Below are 21,143 nucleotides of genomic sequence, written 5' to 3' on the forward strand. Positions count from 1 at the left end.
AAATGTACTGTGCAAATGTGGCTCATTAACCTAGGTATTTGAGATGCATACAAGCTTTACGTGCATGAACCACATATTTCATCCTAATTTCTTTCTCTTGTGGAATGATTATTTTCCACCTAAGTGAGAGGTTACACGAGGATGTGATCCACAAAGACATCAGTGGGTTGAAATATCCCAAATGTGTTGACTAACATACTTCTACGTTCCCAAAGACGGCTATTATTCTTATGACAAAAGTATACAAACCTAACGTTTTCACAGGTGTACTATATCATTTTTGCACTTCGAGTGTTCATCAATATCCACACCTTAATACTGAAACCCTTCTACCTTTCTTATTAATTCTTATTGGCATGCCAAGTTAATAGGAGGTGGGATATTTTTGACATTACAAACTGGAAGGGCTGGTCGGAGTGGCCGTGCGGTTCTAGGCGTTACAGTCTGGAACCGAGCGACCGCTACGGACGCAGGTTCGAATCCTGCCTCGGGCGTGGATGTGTGTGATGTCCTTAGGTTAGTTAGGTTTAAGTAGTTCTAAGTTCCACGGGACTGATGACCTCAGATGTTAAGTCCCATAATGCTCAGAGCCATTTGAACCATTTTTTTTTTTAATTTCAAACACAGCACTTTCTCCCATTAAAAATAATCATTTCTTCAGATATAGTGATAATATGATACGAGTACTACTCATAACCTAATTAGTCGCCCATTTCCAAAATACCACTGGTCTAAGACTTTCTTTGGATATCCATAATAATTTACCATGTATAATGTATCTAAAATCTAGCTTTCGCCTTCTTTTACCAGCTTCCTAAGCCTGCTGGGATGACTGCTCTTGAATGTATAATATTATGGTCGTCATAAGACTCTAAAACAATGTAAGGAAAGGAGATATGATATAATCTTAGCTGATTTGAGTGTAGGAAGGCGCTTCTGACCTGGGCCAACTTGAAACGACTACTACTACACAAGAGAGCATCAATAAATATTTCTTTTTCCACCTTTCGTAAATGACAAATGGAATCCATTCCGCACTGCTTTATGTCGCAAGGCCTTCATTAGGATTTAAAAGTTTTTTTACACGTACTGGAAAATTTAAATTTAACAGTTTTCTGCTTTATAGCTGAATCTTCGTGTATTCCATGCTTCATGCTAAGTACCCTTTGTCCAGTTAACTGTCTCACGTTGCATACTTACTGTTATACTCAAAAGTAACATCGTAACATGAGACAACAGATATTGCAGTGAAACTCGCAATTTACCCCCGAAATAGCACGTTACGTTAAGAGTCAAAAAACGGTAGTGGTGTCATCTGGACAAACAATGGACAGATGTTGAGTCGAGATGACGTCGTGGGCCGATGAACAAAGTGCTACTACCGTAGAGGCGTCTTAGAAAAGCATTAGCTACGTGGTCGGACGGCGTGTATTTCATGCTCATTGCAACCTCACACGTCACGCCCAAGTGCCGTCCGCACATCCGATCCAAGCGAGTACAGAACTTGAGGATTAGGGTGATACGGTTTGAAAGAGGGGTGGAAATGCAAAACGACTGTGCAGACCAGAACATGTTGTAAGAGTAGAAGATGTCTTCAGCCGAAGTCCCTGACGATCTGCACGCAAACACGCACTGCGGCTTGACATATCGGATCGCAGTGTACGGCGAATGTTACACAAGGGACAGCAATACCACCCTTATAAAATTCTGATGGTGTAAAAATTGAAAGTGTTTGACCTTCCAAAGACACAACGCTTTGCCAGCAATTATTGTAACTTATGAATGACAACCCAAGCCTGTGCGACAATGTGAGCTTGACGTCTATTTTTATGCGTCAAGCTTTCTGAGCAAGCAAAATTTTCAATACTGGTCGTGTAAAAATCCTGAAAAGCTTCGTCAAAAGCCACTTCACAGTCAAAAAGTCTTAATGTGGAGCGGTTTTTGTGTTCTTGTTTTTTTTTCTTTTTTTTTTTCTTTTTTCAGACGATCCCGGCAGTGCCCTTTGTGGTATCGATAGCTACTATTCCACGGCGTAGGTGCAAATTCTTAAGTTGGTACTACGACAGACACCGACGACAGCGCCCTCTAGCCGGCGCTGTGGAGCCTTACGAGCTCCGCACCAGATTCAGCCCATTTGATCAAGAACAGACGGCAGGGTCACTTCGCTTCAGCTTCGCTTCATACAGAGACTTTGCTCTACTTACGACGGATCTAAGGCTTCGCACCTACGTGCTCATCTGTACAAAGTTATGTATGCCTCTGTATATATTCATGCACCAGTAAACCACTTTTACTTGCAATACCGACGTGTTTTACCTCACTGCTCCTATTCGCTGCCTTCATTCGGCCAACCTTTCAGTGTTCAGGAGCAGACCCACTCGCCGCCTTCCAGGCGGGATACAAAGCCCTTAATGTGAATACAAAACTCATAATGTTCACTTGTTGAACCATTTTATAGTGCGACAGGCTCTGACCTTCCCGTAACTTCATATTCCTCCAACAGGACGGGCCCATATGCCTTACTTTGCGGCATTCAATTAACGCGCTACGGAACATGTTTCCTGGTCATCTCACCTCCAAGGACGGGGACATTTCCTAGCTTCCAGGATCTCCTACATTTTCAGCGTGTACTTTATTCCTTTGGGGTCACTTGAAATCTCACATCTTCCGGTGTTACTCACCGCACACCATCGAGGAACGTAAATATCAAATTCGGGAGAATGTTAAACAATTTACTGCATGACGTGATGGTTTACTTGCATAAAAGACTTTAAATGGGAGTGAGGGAATATGGTGGCCAAGTACGTGAGGGCAGTTTCGTGTGATGGGCGTTTTAAATTGCAAAGATTGTAAACTCATGTTGTATTTCTTTTATATTAATTCGAATAAATATGTGCCGCTGGTGGAAGTTTCAAAAGCGACCCTCAACAGTCGCACCTTCTACTATCGCAATGGGCGTAGGAACAACTTCCAAATTAATTTTAAATAAAATTCGCTATTTGCGAAATATTAGAGCTTGCAACGGTACGTGGAACAAACCGTGTACGTCACAAACAGGGGTGAATGACTTTGTAAGATAATTTAAATATCTTTAATAGATAGAACAAAAGTCTCAGTGCTTCTACCACGCACCCTAAGTGTATTTACACGTAAAGATTTTGCGATGTAGAGAAGTTGACAAAGTAAGGCAAGAAATGCAGGAGCTAATTTCGCCGCTAATCTGCATTTTAGAATTTGTTTCATTTCAAAGAGTAAATATCACTGAACCGCTGTAAGATTGATATGTCGTTCTAAGGCCTCCAGTAGATATTCTTGCGTTACGAGGGCGTAGCTCGCGCGAAGATCGGTGGCGAGGGGAATGTCAGCGAGACCAGACCGGGGAGGTGAAACAGTTCGCTCAGGGTGAGGCGGGCGAGTTGGAACCTGGCGGCTTGTTTAGTAGTGGTGGTAGTTCAAGTTCGGCCATTAACAGACACTGGCATTTCTGCATTAAGTACTTAGTGCTGTTTCGTTGAAATGGCGCTTTCTAAGCATTCTTAAGAGATAACATTTTCTCGACGTTTTGTTCAATAGATTACCACTTGTTTCTCATCTTAAATGCTATTCTAACTATGCTGCTAACTAAATTTGTGTGAAATTTCTATAGAACAGTGCAGGTTTCTACATTCTGCGATATAATTACTTCGGGTCTCTGTTATATTTCGAAACCGTTTACGGATTATTCCCTGCTCATTTTATTACTGGTGACTCTAAACGATCTTTCAATCTATTGTCACAGATGTCTATATCTGTTATTTAGATTGACTAAGTGCTTTAATACAAAGGCTAGTATCATCAGCGAACAACACTATTGAACTGGTAATACGGAACATTGACACCTAATTATATATGTTGCTTCTTGTTTTTTCTACGTTAACAAATTTCAATTTTTCAAAAACTTCTCTCTTGTCTGTGTCAGACAGCATCTTATACCGTCTCCATTTCGTCGCCAATTATTTCAGTGCGAAAGCAGCAAACTTCATGCTTTACCCTTACTTTCTTAATCGAATTCCCTAAGTATCGTCTGATTTAATTCGACTAAATAGCATGAAACTTAGTTTATTTTTCTTGATATTTGTCTTATAAGGTATTTTCTATACACCATCCATGCCTTCAATAGATTTTCCAGGTCATTTGACATCTGTGACAGAACTACAATATCGCTGGCAGACAATGAATTTAAAATTATTTTAAAACTTGGTGTTTACGAGGATGAGGAGGGAATCCTTTGGTGGGCGGATAGGATGTGGTAGATTCACACCCTAGGCTTGGAAAGGAGAGTGGCTATAATAGGATTGTTGGAGTCGTGTTGGCAGATGCTGTAGGTTATTCTGAGGTGTTCAATGTAAGTGAGGAGAGGTGGAAATATTTTTTTTTTTTTTTGTCATCAGTCTACTGACTGGTTTGATGCGGCCCGCCACGAATTCCTTTCCTGTGCTAACCTCTTCATCTCAGAGTAGCACTTGCAACCTACGTCCTCAATTATTTACTTGACGTATTCCAATCTCAGTCTTCCTCTACAGTTTTTGCCCTCTACAGCTCCCTCTAGTACCATGGAAGTCATTCCCTCATGTCTTAGCAGATGTCCTATCATCCTGTCCCTTCTCCTTATCAGTGTTTTCCACATATTCCTTTCCTCTCCGATTCTGCGTAGAACCTCCTCATTCCTTACCTTATCAGTCCACCTAATTTTCAATATTCGTCTATAGCACCACATCTCAAATGCTTCGATTCTCTTCTGTTCCGGTTTTCCCACAGTCCATGTTTCACTACCATACAATGCTGTACTCCAGACGTACATCCTCAGAAATTTCTTCCTCAAATTAAGGCCGGTATTTGATATTAGTAGACTTCTCTTGGTCAGAAATGCCTTTTTTGCCATAGCGAGTCTGCTTTTGATGTCCTCCTTGCTCCGTCCGTCATTGGTTATTTTACTGCCTAGGTAGCAGAATTCCTTAACTTCATCGACTTCGTGACCATCAATCCTGATGTTAAGTTTCTCGCTGTTCTCATTTCTACTACTTCTCATTACCTTCGTCTTTCTCCGATATACTCTCAAACCATACTGTGTACTCATTAGACTGTTCATTCCGTTCAGCAGATCATTTAATTGTTCTTCACTTTCACTCAGGATAGCAATGTCATCAGCGAATCGTATCACTGATATCCTTTCACCTTGTATTGTAATTCCACTCCTGAACCTCGATGTACAGATTGAAGAGTAGGGGCTACAGCCTTGTCTTACACCCTTATTAATACGAGCACTTCGTTCTTGATCGTCCACTCTTATTATTCCCTCTTGGTTGTTGTACATATTGTATATGACCCGTCTCTCCTTATAGCTTACCCCTACTTTTTTCTGAATCTCGAACAGCTTGCACCATATTATATTGTCGAACGTTTTTTCCAGGTCGACAAATCCTATGAAAATGTCTTCATTTTTCTTTAGCCTTGCTTCCAGTATTAGCCGTAACGTCAGAATTGCCTGTCTCGTCCCTTTACTTTTCCTAAAGCCAAACTGATCGTCACCTAGCGCATTCTCAATTTTCTTTTCCATTCTTCTGCATATTATTCTTGTAAGCAGCTTCGATGCATGAGCTGTTAAGCTGATTGTGCGATAATTCTCGCACTTGTCAGCTCTTGCCGTCTTCGGAATTGTGTGGATGATGCTTTTCCGAAAGTCAGATGGTATGTCGCCAGACTCATATATTCTACACTCCAACGTATATAGTCGTTTTGTTGCCACTTCCCCCAATGATTTTAGAAATTCTGATGGAATGTTATCTATCCCTTCTGCCTTATTTGACCGTAAGTCCTCCAAAGCTCTTTTAAATTCCGATTCTAATACTGGATCCCCTATCTCTTCTAAATCGACTCCTGTTTCTTCTGCTATCACATCAGACAAATCTTCACCTTCATAGAGGCTTTCAATGTATTCTTTCCACCTATCTGCTCTCTCGTCTGCATTTAACAGTGAAATTCTCCCGTTGCATTCTTAATGTTACCACCGTTGATTTTAATGTCACCAAAGGTTGTTTTGACTTTCCTTTATGCTGAGTCTGTCCTTCCGACAATTATATCTTTTTCGATGTCTTCACATTTTTCCTGCAGCCAATTCGTCTTAGCTTCCTTGCACTTCTTATTTATTTCATTCCTCAGCGACTTGTATTTCTGTATTCCTGATTTTCCCGGAACATGTTTGTACTTCCTCCTTTCATCCTTGTTGGGGACGGTAAGTGGCTGCAGGAAGTGGGACCACAGGAGACAACTAGTGATAAGTCAAGCGTATTTCATTTACTGTGAACTGGTGTTAAATGGCTTGCAAGAATGAAAGAGAGTGACAGTCCTGTAATTATGAGAGGAAGTGATGATGCTCAGTTTAAGGTGAGTGCCAGTCACACAAGTACTCCTAACGAAGTCAAGAAAATAATTCACTCATCATCATGATCTTCATCTTCATCTTCAGCTGTATCCAGCCCATGCTAGGTTTCTTTAGAAGATAAGCCTTGCCATCTAGTCCAGTTTTCCACCATGTTTCTGTGTTCACTCCAGTCCTCACCTCGACTCTTCTTTCAACACGCTGCCCCACATCTTGCAGCCATTTGTCCATTGGTATTCCTCATCGTTGTTTCAGTCGCATCCCTCTTTTACATGTCCTATTGTCTTTGAGTGCCCATACCGTTTTAGCTTTCATCTTTGTGTCCTGCTCCATATTGATTCCTGTTTCGCTATATCTTTTAACATTTTATTTTTCATCCTATTTCTACTTGTTACTCCTGTTGTGCTTCGGAAGAAATTCATTTGACATGCTTGTGATCTGCTTGCATATTTTCTCCTCATTACCGGTGTTTCCGACGCATAGGTCAGTAGTGTGGTGTACAAACTCTTATATATTAATCCCCTGCTTTTTATGTTGGACGTCTTTGTTCCAGACCAGGCTCTTAACACTTGGCTTGAATGTTTTTTCTTGTCTACTACATTCACTGATCTCTTTCTAATTTCTTCCATTTTGCACTATCACACTTACCAACTACTTGATACTTTCCGCCTTCTTCAATTCTTCACCTCCAATCTTTATTCCCCTAGTTGTAAACAAGATCTCAGATTTTTACGTTATATTCTATTTCCCACTGTCTCACAATTTCTTCCCAAGCAACCAGCTGTCCCGGAATCTCATCGAGGACAACAATGAAGAGGAGAGGTAACATTGCACATCCTGTTTCACATCATTTGTATTCTGGAAACAATCTGTCGTTTCATTTCCGACTTTCACACATCTCCTCCTTGTCCCTTTTTCCACTCCTTTCTTTTCTACAGGTTCTCAGGCCTTTCTTCCACAGACGCTATCAAATACTTTTTCCATGTCGAGGTGGTTCATTTAATAACGATATTTCAGTTGATCCCCCCATGAACCATGGACCTTGCCGTTGGTGGGGAGGCTTGCGTGCCTCAGCGATACAGATGGCCGTACCGTAGGTGCAACCACAACGGAGGGGTATCTGTTGAGAGGCCAGACAAACATGTGGTTCCTGAAGAGGGGCAGCAGCCTTTTCAGTAGTTGCAGGGGCAACAGTCTGGATGATTGACTGATCTGGCCTTGTAACATTAACCAAAACGGCCTTGCTGTGCTGGTACTGCGAACGGCTGAAAGCAAGGGGAAACTACAGCCGTAATTTTTCCCGAGGGCATGCAGCTCTACTGTATGATTAAATGATGATGGCGTCCTCTTGGGTAAAATATTCCGGAGGTAAAATAGTCCCCCATTCGGATCTCCGGGCGGGGACTACTCAAGAGGACGTCGTTATCAGGAGAAAGAAAACTGGCGTTCTACGGATCGGAGCGTGGAATGTCAGATCACTTAATCGGGCAGGTAGGTTAGAAAATTTAAAAAGGGAAATGGATAGGTTAAAGTTAGATATAGTGGGAATTAGTGAAGTTCGGTGGCAGGAGGAACAAGACTTTTGGTCAGGTGATTACAGGGTTATAAATACAAAATCAAATAGGGGTAATGCAGGAGTAGGTTTAATAATGAATAAAAAAATAGGAGTGCGGGTTAGCTACTACAAACAGCATAGTGAACGCATTATTGTGGCCAAGATAGACACAAAGCCCATGCCTACTACAGTAGTACAAGTTTATATGCCAACTAGCTCTGCAGATGATGAAGAAATAGATGAAATGTATGACGAGATAAAAGAAATTATTCAGGTAGTGAAGGGAGACGAAAATTTAATAGTCATGGGTGACTGGAATTCGTCAGTAGGAAAAGGGAGAGAAGGAAACATAGTAGGTGAATATGGATTGGGGGGAAGGAATGAAAGAGGAAGCCGCCTTGTAGAATTTTGCACAGAGCATAACTTAATCATAGCTAACACTTGGTTCAAGAATCATGAAAGGAGGCTGTATACATGGAAGAAGCCAGGAGATACTGACAGGTTTCAGATAGATTATATAATGGTAAGACAGAGATTTAGGAACCAGGTTTTAAATTGTAAGACATTTCCAGGGGCAGATGTGGATTCTGACCACAATCTATTGGTTATGAACTGCAGATTGAAACTGAAGAAACTGCAAAAAGGTGGGATTTTAAGGAGATGGGACCTGGATAAACTGAAAGAACCAGAGGTTGTACAGAGTTTCAGGGAGAGCATAAGGGAACAATTGACAGGAATGGGGGAAAGAAATACAGTAGAAGAAGAATGGGTAGCTCTGAGGGATGAAGTGGTGAAGGCAGCAAACGATCAAGTAGGTAAAAAGACGAGGGATAATAGAAATCCTTGGGTAACAGAAGAAATATTGAATTTAATTGATCAAAGGAGAAAATATAAAAATGCAGTAAATGAAGCAGGCAAAAAGGAATACAAACGTCTCAAAAATGAGATCGACAGGAAGTGCAAAATGGCTAAGCAGGGATGGCTAGAGGACAAATGTAAGGATGTAGAGGCTTGTCTCACTAGGGGTAAGATAGATACTGCCTACAGGAAAATTAAAGAGACCTTTGGAGAGAAGAGAACCACTTGTATGAATATCAAGAGCTCAGATGGAAACCCAGTTCTAAGCAAAGAGGGGAAGGTAGAAAGGTGGAAGGAGTATATAGAGGGTTTATACAAGGGAAATGTACTTGAGGACAATATTATGGAAATGGAAGAGGATGTAGATGAAGACGAAATGGGAGATAAGATACTGCGTGAAGAGTTTGACAGAGCACTGAAAGACCTGAGTCGAAACAAGGCCCCGGGAGTAGACAACATTCCACTAGAACTACTGATGGCCTCGGGAGAGCCAGTCATGACAAAACTCTACCATCTGGTGAGCACGATGTATGAGACAGGCGAAATACCCTCAGACTTCAAGAAGAATATAATAATTCCAATCCCAAAGAAAGCAGGTGTTGACAGATGTGAAAATTACCGAACTATCAGTTTAATAAGTCACAGCTGCAAAATACTAACGCGAATTCTTTACAGACGAATGGAAAAACTGGTAGAAGCTGACCTCGAGGAAGATCAGTTTGGATTCCGTAGGAATGTTGGAACACGTGAGGCAATACTAACCTTACGACTTATCTTAGAAGAAAGATTAAGAAAAGGCAAACCTACGTTTCTAGCATTTGTAGACTTAGAGAAAGCTTTTGACAACGTTAAATGGAATACTCTCTTTCAAATTCTGAAGGTGGCAGGGATAAAATACAAGGAGCGAAAGGCTATTTACAATTTGTACAGAAACCAGATGGCAGTTATAAGAGTCGAGGGGCATGAAAGGGAAGCAGTGGTTGGGAAAGGAGTGAGACACGGTTGTAGCCTCTCCCCGATGTTATTCAATCTGTATATTGAGCAAGCAGTAAAGGAAACAAAAGAAAAATTCGGAGTAGGTATTAAAATTCATGGAGAAGAAGTAAAAACTTTGAGGTTCGCCGATGACATTGTAATTCTGTCAGAGACAGCAAAGGACTTGGAAGAGCAGTTGAACGGAATGGACAGTGTCTTGAAAGGAGGATATAAGATGAACATCAACAAAAGCAAAACGAGGATAATGGAATGTAGTCAAATTAAGTCGGGTGATGCTGAGGGAATTAGATTAGGAAATGAGACACTTAAAGTAGTAAAGGAGTTTTGCTATTTAGGGAGTAAAATAACCGATGATGGTCGAAGTAGAGAGGATATAAAATGTAGACTGGCAATGGCAAGGAAAGCGTTTCTCAAGAAGAGAAATTTGTTAACATCGAGTATAGATTTAGGTGTCAGGAAGTCGTTTCTGAAAGTATTTGTATGGAGTGTAGCCATGTATGGAAGTGAGACATGGACGATAACTAGTTTGGACAAGAAGAGAATAGAAGCTTTCGAAATGTGGTGCTACAGAAGAATGCTGAAGATAAGGTGGGTAGATCACGTAACTAATGAGGAGGTATTGAATAGGATTGGGGAGAAGAGAAGCTTGTGGCACAACTTGACTAGAAGAAGGGATCGGTTGGTAGGACATGTTTTGAGGAATCAAGGGATCACAAATTTAGCATTGGAGGGCAGCGTGGAGGGTAAAAATCGTAGAGGGAGACCAAGAGATCAATACACTAAGCAGATTCAGAAGGATGTAGGTTGCAGTAGGTACTGGGAGATGAAGAAGCTTGCACAGGATAGAGTAGCATGGAGAGCTGCATCAAACCAGTCTCAGGACTGAAGACCACAACAACAACAACAACATTTCAGTTGATGAAGTACCTCAGTTATCTCCAATAATAACTCTGGAAATAATGTCTGAAGAAATTATGGTGGAGAGTACGCAAGAAATATTTGCTGCAATGACAGACAGTATGAAAAACAATTATATAGTGATAAGTAAAAATATCGGACAATAGTGAGTTGAAGCAACAGACAGAAGCAAACAGAAGTTTTGCTAATGAACTTAAACTATAGGCTGTAAATGAGGATAGGAAACTTGAGCCGCTACCTTTGCAGAACCAGCCATTTCGCTGGAGATCTTAAAATGTTTAAATCTTAAATTAATATCAAATTCGAAAACGAGGTTGCTGAGTTAAAGAAAATGTGGGGCAAAGGTATACAGTTGTTCGACAGTAAGGTGGAGGACACAGTATCTCAGATTGAGAAAAACTGTAAGAAGTCCTTGCAAAGTGTAAAAACTCAGTTAACAGAGATTGTTAAAAAGGCAGCTTTTGTGAGAAAGTAAAAAGTAGATCCATTTAAGGAGGATGTACATAAAATCGAGCAGAAACTTGCTGCTGTAGAATTTATTTGCTAAAACTATCACAAAATTTTAGAAAGTAAAACGTATACTGAAAATAGAGATTGCTTAAAGGATGTGAATGACGTGTCAGATCATGAAGAAATGATAGATACTAATGCAATTCACATGACTGACCTGGTTGAGATTCTAAAAAGTAAACTGTATGAGAAAAAAGTGTACAGTTAAACTAATGACCAAACTTGTTATGGGGACGGGGAGAACATGGATAATGAGGGATTCCACGGGTTTGAAGAGAAAAGGGTCGAGAAAGTATTGAAGGTATTTACTGGAGATTTGTGGGCGAAATGCATATAGGTGTGTGAGTGATGACCATAATGGGTGAGGGGGGGGGGCGGCAGTCAGTTTGAAGAAATCAGTGAAAAAATTAATGACCGTGAAGAGAGAGAAGATACATTTGGAGAAGTGTTTTGACCTGTCTGGCATTGGCACACAGACTGGCAAATGCTGAAATGGTGACTAGTGTGTGCAGTCCTACAAATGTTTCTGTAATCTCTACACACAGCGAAAGGTTTGATTCAAGGGAAATTGTACAAGATTTGCTAGAGAAATTGAAGAAGTCCTATATTTAGCTGACAGTGGAAGTGAACATTGTGCTGTTAGTCAGAAATGGTTAGATGCTCTACATAATGAGGAATTGGTTATCATTCCTGTAATGGGTATACAAATAATTGTAGCCACGGGCAAAGTAAAGAAGCCTGTTAAATTTGAAGTGACGTTACCTGTTAATATAAATGGTATCCAGTTATACCACGTCTTTCCAGTTATACCACGTCTTTGAACACTGACATGTCGAACCACCCCCTCCACCACGTTTTGAACGAACAATGGTTAGGTGACGTGTTCGCAAGCCCACTTGTTCCTGGGTAGCGGCGATGGACAGACGTGGAGATGCAGCTCTCGATTTTGGTAATGTTAACAAAGGTATCCGAATGTCTCAAAACTGTTAATAATAAAGTCAAGATGTTAAAATCAGGTGTGAGATAACCACCAAAACCCCATAAAGGAGTTTATTTTCATAATTTAGTCAAATTTCAGTAGAACTTTGCGTTCGTACCTTGGTCAGGCCACGCACCACGTGCGTTAAGCTCACGATCGCATTATTGCTCTGTCTTTAACGGACGTTCACTCATTTAATGTATTTTAATGTGGTCTTTCTTTTACAGTAATATTTTGGGGGATTTTTATTTATTTTTTATGTGTTTCCTCTTTGTACTTGCTTTCCCACCACGTGGTCGGTTGGAGCAACCGCTACATTAGCAAACTGCAGTTTCGGTCTGAAAATGTGTAGTAGTAGAGTGAATAACCATGCAGTAGTGGGTGAGTATAAGACACAGAAGGAATCTCGTGTGTCCGTAGTTTTGCATATATGCTGGCTACCACTACTTGGCCACGTGTGTGGAATAGTATTAATGTGATAATTAGTTAATGTTTCTTGTGCCCCCCATAACTATTTGATTTGTTGGCAATATTGCGCGTTACATAAAGTATACGCGTTAAACTCTTATATCCACAAAAGTTCAGATTTTAATGCCTATTGAGGAAATAGAGACTTGCAAAGTTTTCCCGCCATGTCTTAGTTATGTTCTTCCCCCCAGCTCAGTAACGTGGTGTTGTTTCTCAACACAAGATTCACTCATAGTTAAGTGCTCCACTTGTTACCCATTCTTCAGCGTACGTTTTAACGAAAATTGAAATATTTAGGCAAATACTCTTCTGCCGTGACCGAGTTCGCTTTTAGTGTCTTTGCTGAACTTGTTCTGCTTGACTTTAGTAATTGGTTGTAATAAGCATGAGTTTAGGTATAATTGTGTGCCTGCATAAAATTACACTGAAGCGAGGTCTGCGCTCCACTCTCCTTTTCCATAACTACGTGGCAAAAGTGAATCATGTTAACTAGAGAGACCAGTTGTCATGATGTATATTGCAACAGACACACGGCTAGTTATTAAAATGCCACCGGTATTGAATAATATCAATTAACCTATAGTCTACGACTGGTTATTACCTCCCTACATTATAAAGAATAGGTGAAAGTCAGTACCACAGTACATTCCTGGGTCATGAAAGTAAATAATGTCTCTATGCTCCCTATTAAGCCCTGCTTAGGTGTCTTCTGTAGTGGTTCCATTAAAAACTACGTTATCCGTTGTGTTCAAATTTTTACCGGTTGGTTAAAGCCACCCGCTAGAAATTATTTATACCCCAGCAGTAACTCGCAGGGGCCTGTAATTTCGTGGGCCACACGAATTTGTTTAATCGTTACTACAGAGGGTAGCTTGCAGGAGCTGTAGGACATGACAAGCGACGGTAATCTTCGTGCCATGTTGAGTTATAACTATACCACCACGAGTATAAAGGTTACGTTGCAAGAGAAATAAAGTGGTGATGATTAATAACTCGTAGTTCGCGTTTTTCTGTACCTGTTGGACCGAACGTCCGCAGTGATCCTGATAAATACCAGGGAGGCCCTCATCCGGGACACAGACCTCGTGATCGACTTACAGAAGTGGTATCAGAATGGGGATCAACTATGGAAAACCAACAGTCCTGTGGAGGTGCAGCGATGTGTGAACTTCCGAGAACTTCTAGTATCTGGCATATCTCCATGGTGAATCATCACTATCAGCAGCAGAAGCACCAGCAGTAGACTGGACGTCATAGGACAACACGGGGTCATCCAACGTTGGAATTCAGCTGAGCCAACTCAAATTTGGCTACAGTACCGAAATGCAGTGATGGATTTGTAAAACTCTGGCAATAATAGAGCGACTTTGTTGGCGTACATAAAACAGCCCCCCATGAAACATGGACCTTGCCGTTGGTGGGGGGTGGGGGGGCTGGGGGGTGGGGGGGAGGGGGCTTGCGTGTCTCAACGATACAGATGGCCGTACCGTACCGTAGGTGCAACCACAACGGAGGGGTAACTGTTGAGAGGCCGGACAAACATGTGGTTCCTGAAGAGGGGCAGCAGCCTTTTCAGTAGTTGCAGGGGCAACAGTCTGGATTATTGACTGATCTGGCCTTGTAACACTAACCAAAACGGCCTTGCTGTGCTGGTACTGCGAACGGCTGAAAGCAAGGGGAAACTACAGCCGTAATTTTTCCCGAGGGCATGCAGCTTTACTGTATGTGCACAGGATAGAGTAGCATGGAGAAGAAGAAACATAAAGCAGTCTGGCAGAATCTAACCCGACCTCTAGAGTGTTATAAACGATTTGCGAAAAAAGATTCAGCGGTTAAAAACAGACAGAAGTGAGCGCAGCCTTCCATATGACTTGCCAAATGATAGCGCTTGCAGTGGTGGCCCCATAAGAATTTCTCATTATTGCCATGAGTACCAGTGTTTAGCGGTAAACCCGAGGAATACATATACCCGTAAACTCGGCGGAGCTCCCTTGTTGGTTTCGTCGACTGATTCAGATAAATTAGCAGTTGCTAAGTTAATAAATCATGGAGCAGCACAAGATTTCATCAGCGCGGAGCTCACTCGAGTGAAATTAGATTACAATGAATTCAAAGCTACAGTTGTTCATTGATTCAAATGCAAAACTGCTATCAGATTCTACAGAGAGAAACTCCATAGTCTGCGGGTGCGACGGGACGAATGTATTGACCAGTTCGCCCAACAGTTTTCGAAACAAAATGTTCAAACGTACTAATTGTAGACGAATAGAATGAGAATCGCATTCAGCCTTTCGAAGCCGATCAGAGAGCTTTACACACATTCATCCACGGGTTGTACGGCGAGGAAGTAAGCAAAGCAGTCAGACTGGCATGATATAACACTTTTCAGAAAGCCGTTGGAGCAGCTGTTGGCTTCGTGGAAGCATTAAGACGGCCGAATGATACACGAAAAGAAGAGCGTCACGCAGTCAACACAAATGCAGAAGGTCACTGATGTAACAACCCTAGTCATAAACGTAAAGACTGTGAGGAGAAACAAATTTGCTACAATTGCGGGGCTCAGCGCTACATACCGATGGATTGCCGCAATAAAAGGAAAAATAGTGCGGGCAGCACACAACTTGGGCACATCGTTAAACGAGTACGGGAACGTATGTGCCACCACATCGTCCGCCCACATGGTCCACCCCCTGCCCGACACAGCGATTCCTGTTAGCTCCACTGAAAACCATATCGAGAATGACTTTGTAACAGGTGCTGTTTATCGTGGACGACACATCAACCTAGTTACTGACACACGAGCATAGACCTCAGTAACGCGGTGTTACATTTACAAAAGGGATAAGTTCAGACCGCCACAGTTGATGGAGCTCGTATTAAACGGCGAGAATTTACGTAACCATGCAGACGTTGACGTAGAATCATTTTTAGGCTAAGAAAAATACACACTAAATTTGCAAGTAGTTACAAACAATGAAAGGTGCTACGACGGTGTACTTGGATTTTGTTTCTTATTCCCTAACTAGGCAGAGGCATTTTTGTCAGATCAGACCAGGCAGTAGAAACTACGATCCATGAAATCATTCTTCAGATCGTACTCAAAGGAGGAGGAGCACAGACGTCGTGGTATCGACCAACGTGACCGACGCATAAGTGGAAACCCACCGAGTCGATGTACAGATTTATCATCATCAGCAAATTTCCCAGGGAACTAGAAAAAAATCCACGTCGGCGTGAAGTCACCCCGATGAAGAGGAGGAATTCCGTTGTTGACAGTGCAGTCGGATAAATGTGAGTTACTGGACAAAGTGTATTGTTATGTTGCGAGAAGCTCTCACGATGGTGAGACAGAATGTAGCTAGTGTCCGAATAACAATAACTAACATGAGCAACGAAGACATTGTATTGCCACTATAAACGAAGTGTCTAGCGTAAGTAAAAGTGATGACATACAGATTCCAAATTAACTGTCAAATGTTGAGGTACGAAGACACATCTTTGTAGTGGCACCGAAAAATTGCAGTCAGGAGTCTAAATTAAGAATGAACTACAGAAGAAGTTTTGGCACAATATAAACATTTTACAGTTGAAGAGCAGAAGATTTTTTGTCTGTTATACTGGAGTATACAGATCCTTTCCGAGATCGTTCAGATTTACCTTTCACTCATCTGCTTCAGCATGGTGTACATACCGAAAATGCTGCACAGATCGCTGAGGGACCTTACAGAATACCATTCAGTGAAAGAGAGCTGCCAGGAGATATGATTAAGCGTGGCGTGGTCTGTAATCACTGTTAACTTCCTTCATGGCGAAAAAACATCTGTGATGTACTATGCCACAAACCAAAGCACAATGCTTCTTTTCTGTTGTAGTATAACCACATTCTGCTTTGTTTAATTGTCTGGAAGAAAAAGTTATTGGGTGTTCATGGTCACCAAGTTCCTGAGACATAACAGCACCAACAGCTAAATTTGAATTATCTGTTGAAAGAATGAAGGGCTTGCTGAAATCTGGACAGGTTACCATTGGAGCTGTGGTTAGGGCAGTTTTACGTTGTTCCACTGCCTTTGTGCATTCTGCTGACCAACTGAATGTAAATCCTCTTTTCAGTAGCAATGTCATTGGACGTGCTTTATTTCCATAATCGGCTATGAAGCACCTATAGAAAATTTATAATACCAAGAATAATTATAATTCCTTTAAATATTGTGGTTCCGGAAAATTCTTGAAAGCTCCATTTAAGTTTTGATCACGAGAGATGCCTTCACTAGTTATAACATGCCAATGCAGTTCATTTGATTTTACACAAAGCGATATGTACCTTTTGCCAAGGACAGATGTGCGCTTCTTATACGCTCGAAAACTGCTTGAAGTCTCTCAGTATGTTGCTTCATGTTTTCACCGAAAATTATTACGTCGTCGAGGTATACAACAGCTTGTGTTGCTGTGAGTCCTCGTAAAACGGAATCCATCAGACGCTAAAGGTGGCTGTCGCATGCGAAGTTCTAATGGCGTTATTTCTACACCCCTGTTGTTGTAAGGAACGACGTTTTCACTCGATTATCTAAATGCACCGTCAGTTGATGAAATCCGCTTGTTAGAGCACAAACCGAAAAAATTCGACGCTTCCCAAAGTAATCCAGGATTTCCACCAGGTTCGCTAGGAGGTAAATATCTGGTGTGATCACTGCTTTCAGAGGTCGGTAATCCGCGCAAAAATGGAACTCTGGTTCTCCGTAAACAGATTTCATCTTAACAATGACAAGCGGTGAACACCATAGTGTATCTGCAGGATTTCTTGATTCTGTAATTTCGGCTTCCTTAAATGGCTATTGACCATAAGGGACCCAGGTTCCAGATTAGCAAGGTAGGCTTTCAATTCAAAATTAATCGATCTGGAAAATTACACGTAAATGCTGACGATATGAGTCGAAAGGTGCGTGTTTGTGTTGCATTAAGTCACGCGCAAGAGTTAAAAGTAGCTCAGGAGGAGGATACACAACGCAGAATATGGAAAAAGATCAACGTTTTGTCGAAATAGATCGATTGCTGTACAATATAAATACTAAAGGAAACCACCTAATGGCTCTGAGCACTATGGGACTTAACATCTGTGGTCATCAGTCCCCTAGAACTTAGAACTACTTAAACCTAACTAACCTAAGGACATCACACACATCCATGCCCGAGGCAGGATTCGAACCTGCGACCGTAGCAGTCGCGCGGCTCCGGACTGAGCGCCTAGAACCGCGAGACCACCGCGGCCGGCACCACCTAATTATTCCGGAAAGCATAAGAGAGCAAATCATGACAGAACAACATGTTTCTTTGAAATCTGAACATTGCGGTACGAAAGCAACAAACATTAAAACATCCGAGGTATATTGGTGGCCAAGATGGAAAAACTAATGTTTTTGAATGTGTTTCATAAATGTCATTCCTGTAGCAGACATAATAATTTCGGAAAACAAAGGCACCTTTACAAGAAATACCAGAGACTAGTGAACCATTCGAAAGAGTAGGACTTGATTATACTGGACCTTTACCTAAGATTAAAGACGTGAATAAAAACATATTGACCATGTTAGATCATTTCTCCAGATATCTGCCCATGATATTAATGTCTGATCAGAGTACCGAGACTGTGGCTAAGGTTTTTGTAAAAGAATCGTTTCTAAAGTTTGGCTTACGATTAAGCATAATGAGTGACCAAGAATCAAATTTCGTTAGTGAACTGCTTAAACAGTAAACTGTAAGCCGATGGAAACAACGCAACTAAGAACTATACCATCACACGCTTAAGGAAGTGCAAGCGTTGAGCGAGTTCACAGAAGAGTCATTAAGATGGTTAGCCACTATGTAAGCAGCATGCATGACAAATGGGATGTGTGTCATCCACATATCGTGACCACTTTCAGTGCAAAACGCACGTGCAGCTGGCCTAAATCCACTAAGTCCATATGAAATAGAATATGGAAGAAGGATCCATTCACCCTTGGACTTGGTACGATCGATTGCTGAAATCTGTAATGAACATGTAAAGGTATTAGCGCCCAGACTAACAGAAACATGGAAGAGAGTGAAATGGCGGAATCATCAACCTTTTCTGCACCAAGCGAAACAAAACGATCGGCAAGCAGTTGCGCCACAGTATTGATTAAGAGACCTTGTCTACCTGAGATCGTAGCGTTGAAGGAGAGGCAGGTCAAAAAGTTTAAGAAGTATTGGAAAGGACCGTATCCGATTTAGGAGATGTTGTCGCCAGTCACTCTTAAGCTCCAACTGCCTTATCTTTCGAGTGTCGTTCATGTCAAACGTGTAAAGTAATTTCTGGGTAGACTTCCTGTAGCATCGCTAGACAACAACGAGGACCGACCAACTGTTCCTAAATCCTCGACACAAGCAGTGCGAGGTCGCAGTCCAGGCTTCGAAACCGAGGCGTCGCTATGTATCGAGTGATCCAGTCCGAGACACCCCTATAATTTTCGTAGTATGAATGAGGGTAAAACGTGTTTCCATTTCTGATCCATATACATATGTAAATGCGTTGTGCAAATACAGATTGCAGCTATTACATAATGTGCTTTGCTAAGTTTAACTAAATATTATTCCACAGATTACCACAAGAGACGTATTTGTATTACATTCATTGTTTAACTGTAGCGTTTAGAACTAATTAACCGTTTGTACTACAACTCTAATTTTTACAACGGCGATGTTCCATTAATGCTACAGTAGAAGTACCACATCAACAGGTGTTCTTCTTGTTTTCGCGGCGTAAAGCCACTTCAAATAAAATCAACAGTGGGCCCAAGAAAAGTGGAAAAAGACACGGAAAGTTTTAAATCCATGGATTTCCTACCATAAGTGGGAAGCCTTTCGTCAAAAATAGGACGGATCCTCAGGAAACACAAAGTGAAAGTGAGGTTTCGCCCTCTACCAAAGACTGCAGCACTCCTGGGTTCCGTTAAAGATGATTTAGTGCTTCGGAAGCTTGGAGTTATAAGAACCCCTGTGAGTGCAGCCTTTCATACATCTAACAGACGACACGTACAGTCCAGGAGAGATGCACAGAGCACCGCAGGTACACTCGTCTTTTGAAACCTAATAAATCTGTGGTGGCAGAGCACTGTATTGACACTGGGCACTCTTTGATGTACGTTAATGTCGAAAATTTATCCTCGACTTCATCTTTCTGGGACTCAATAGCGAAAGAAGCAACTCAAATTCGGCTGGCGACCAATTTAATTAATAGAGATAGCGGCTTCAGCTTGGACAAATCATGGAATCCGGCAAATACTGTAATTAAATCACAAAGACGTCGCGACGGTACAGCTCTCCGTGACACATCGATATCACCGTGTGCATCGACTGCGCAGCCATAGATTTAATTTCCATGCATATGTTACACATCTTTGCCGCCTATCAACGTCTCTGGCGCATTGTGTATCTTTGGCCGCACACACAGTGTTTCGGTCTCGGGTTCAAAACGACGAAGCAGGTGCTAGAGCGTTAAGTCCCATCGGCTCACTCTTGAGATAACTGGACGGTATTCAGCCGAAGTATTAGAAGAAGAAACTGAATTTATGCGGCTGCACGCCCGAAACTTTATGGAAGCGGTGTTTTGTTTGAAGCACGATCAGACGTGGCAGCGTCAACAAATAATGCTACGTTTGTAATGAAGTAAAATGTGAGTGGGATTCGATAACAATTAAATCCTGTGAAGAATCTAATTGATTTGATTCGTTCAGTCAAAGATAATGACACAGTTTTAGAAATGGAAACGTCTTGGTATAACAATTGGATTACCGTCAAAATGCAGGTATATTCCATATGTCCTAATTACGGAAGAGACGTTAACTCTTTCTCCAACCTCTTGCCACATAAAACCTTGATTAGGTGCCAACGTGCCTGGTTTCATTTTGGAGGAAGTGTCCTTCTTACCGTATTTGATACTTTAACAATCCGATATCTACTGAACGTTAAAGAAAAAATCTTAGTCCTTAAACAACAGCCAGTACGAATTAAATTAACCTGTCTAATGAAATAATTGTACTAAGGATAATGCAAAGAACCATTACTGATCACATAGTTCTTACTGAACAAATTGTAATGCAATTCATTACACATTTCAAAATGATTCATGGTGTGAAGAATGTAAATATCCGTGAGATGTTTGAAGGATTAGATGTTGTGAGTGCTCCCTTAGATTTAAACACCCTGCTTTTAAGAATTACTGACAGTATATCGATTGCTAAAAATGATGCTCTTAATTTAAGAACAGCTCTAGAAAGTAAGTCAAATGATTGCTTAAGCAGTTTACTATTGCATCCAGACCAATTCTTACAGATAATAGTAATAATTGAACGTAAGTTACATGCAACATCTACTATGATTTGCCCTGTTAATTCTTATAATTTACATGTTTACTATACAGCACA

Source organism: Schistocerca nitens, chromosome 7, assembly GCF_023898315.1.
Source record: "Schistocerca nitens isolate TAMUIC-IGC-003100 chromosome 7, iqSchNite1.1, whole genome shotgun sequence".
In the NCBI taxonomy this organism is placed as follows: domain Eukaryota; kingdom Metazoa; phylum Arthropoda; class Insecta; order Orthoptera; family Acrididae; genus Schistocerca; species Schistocerca nitens.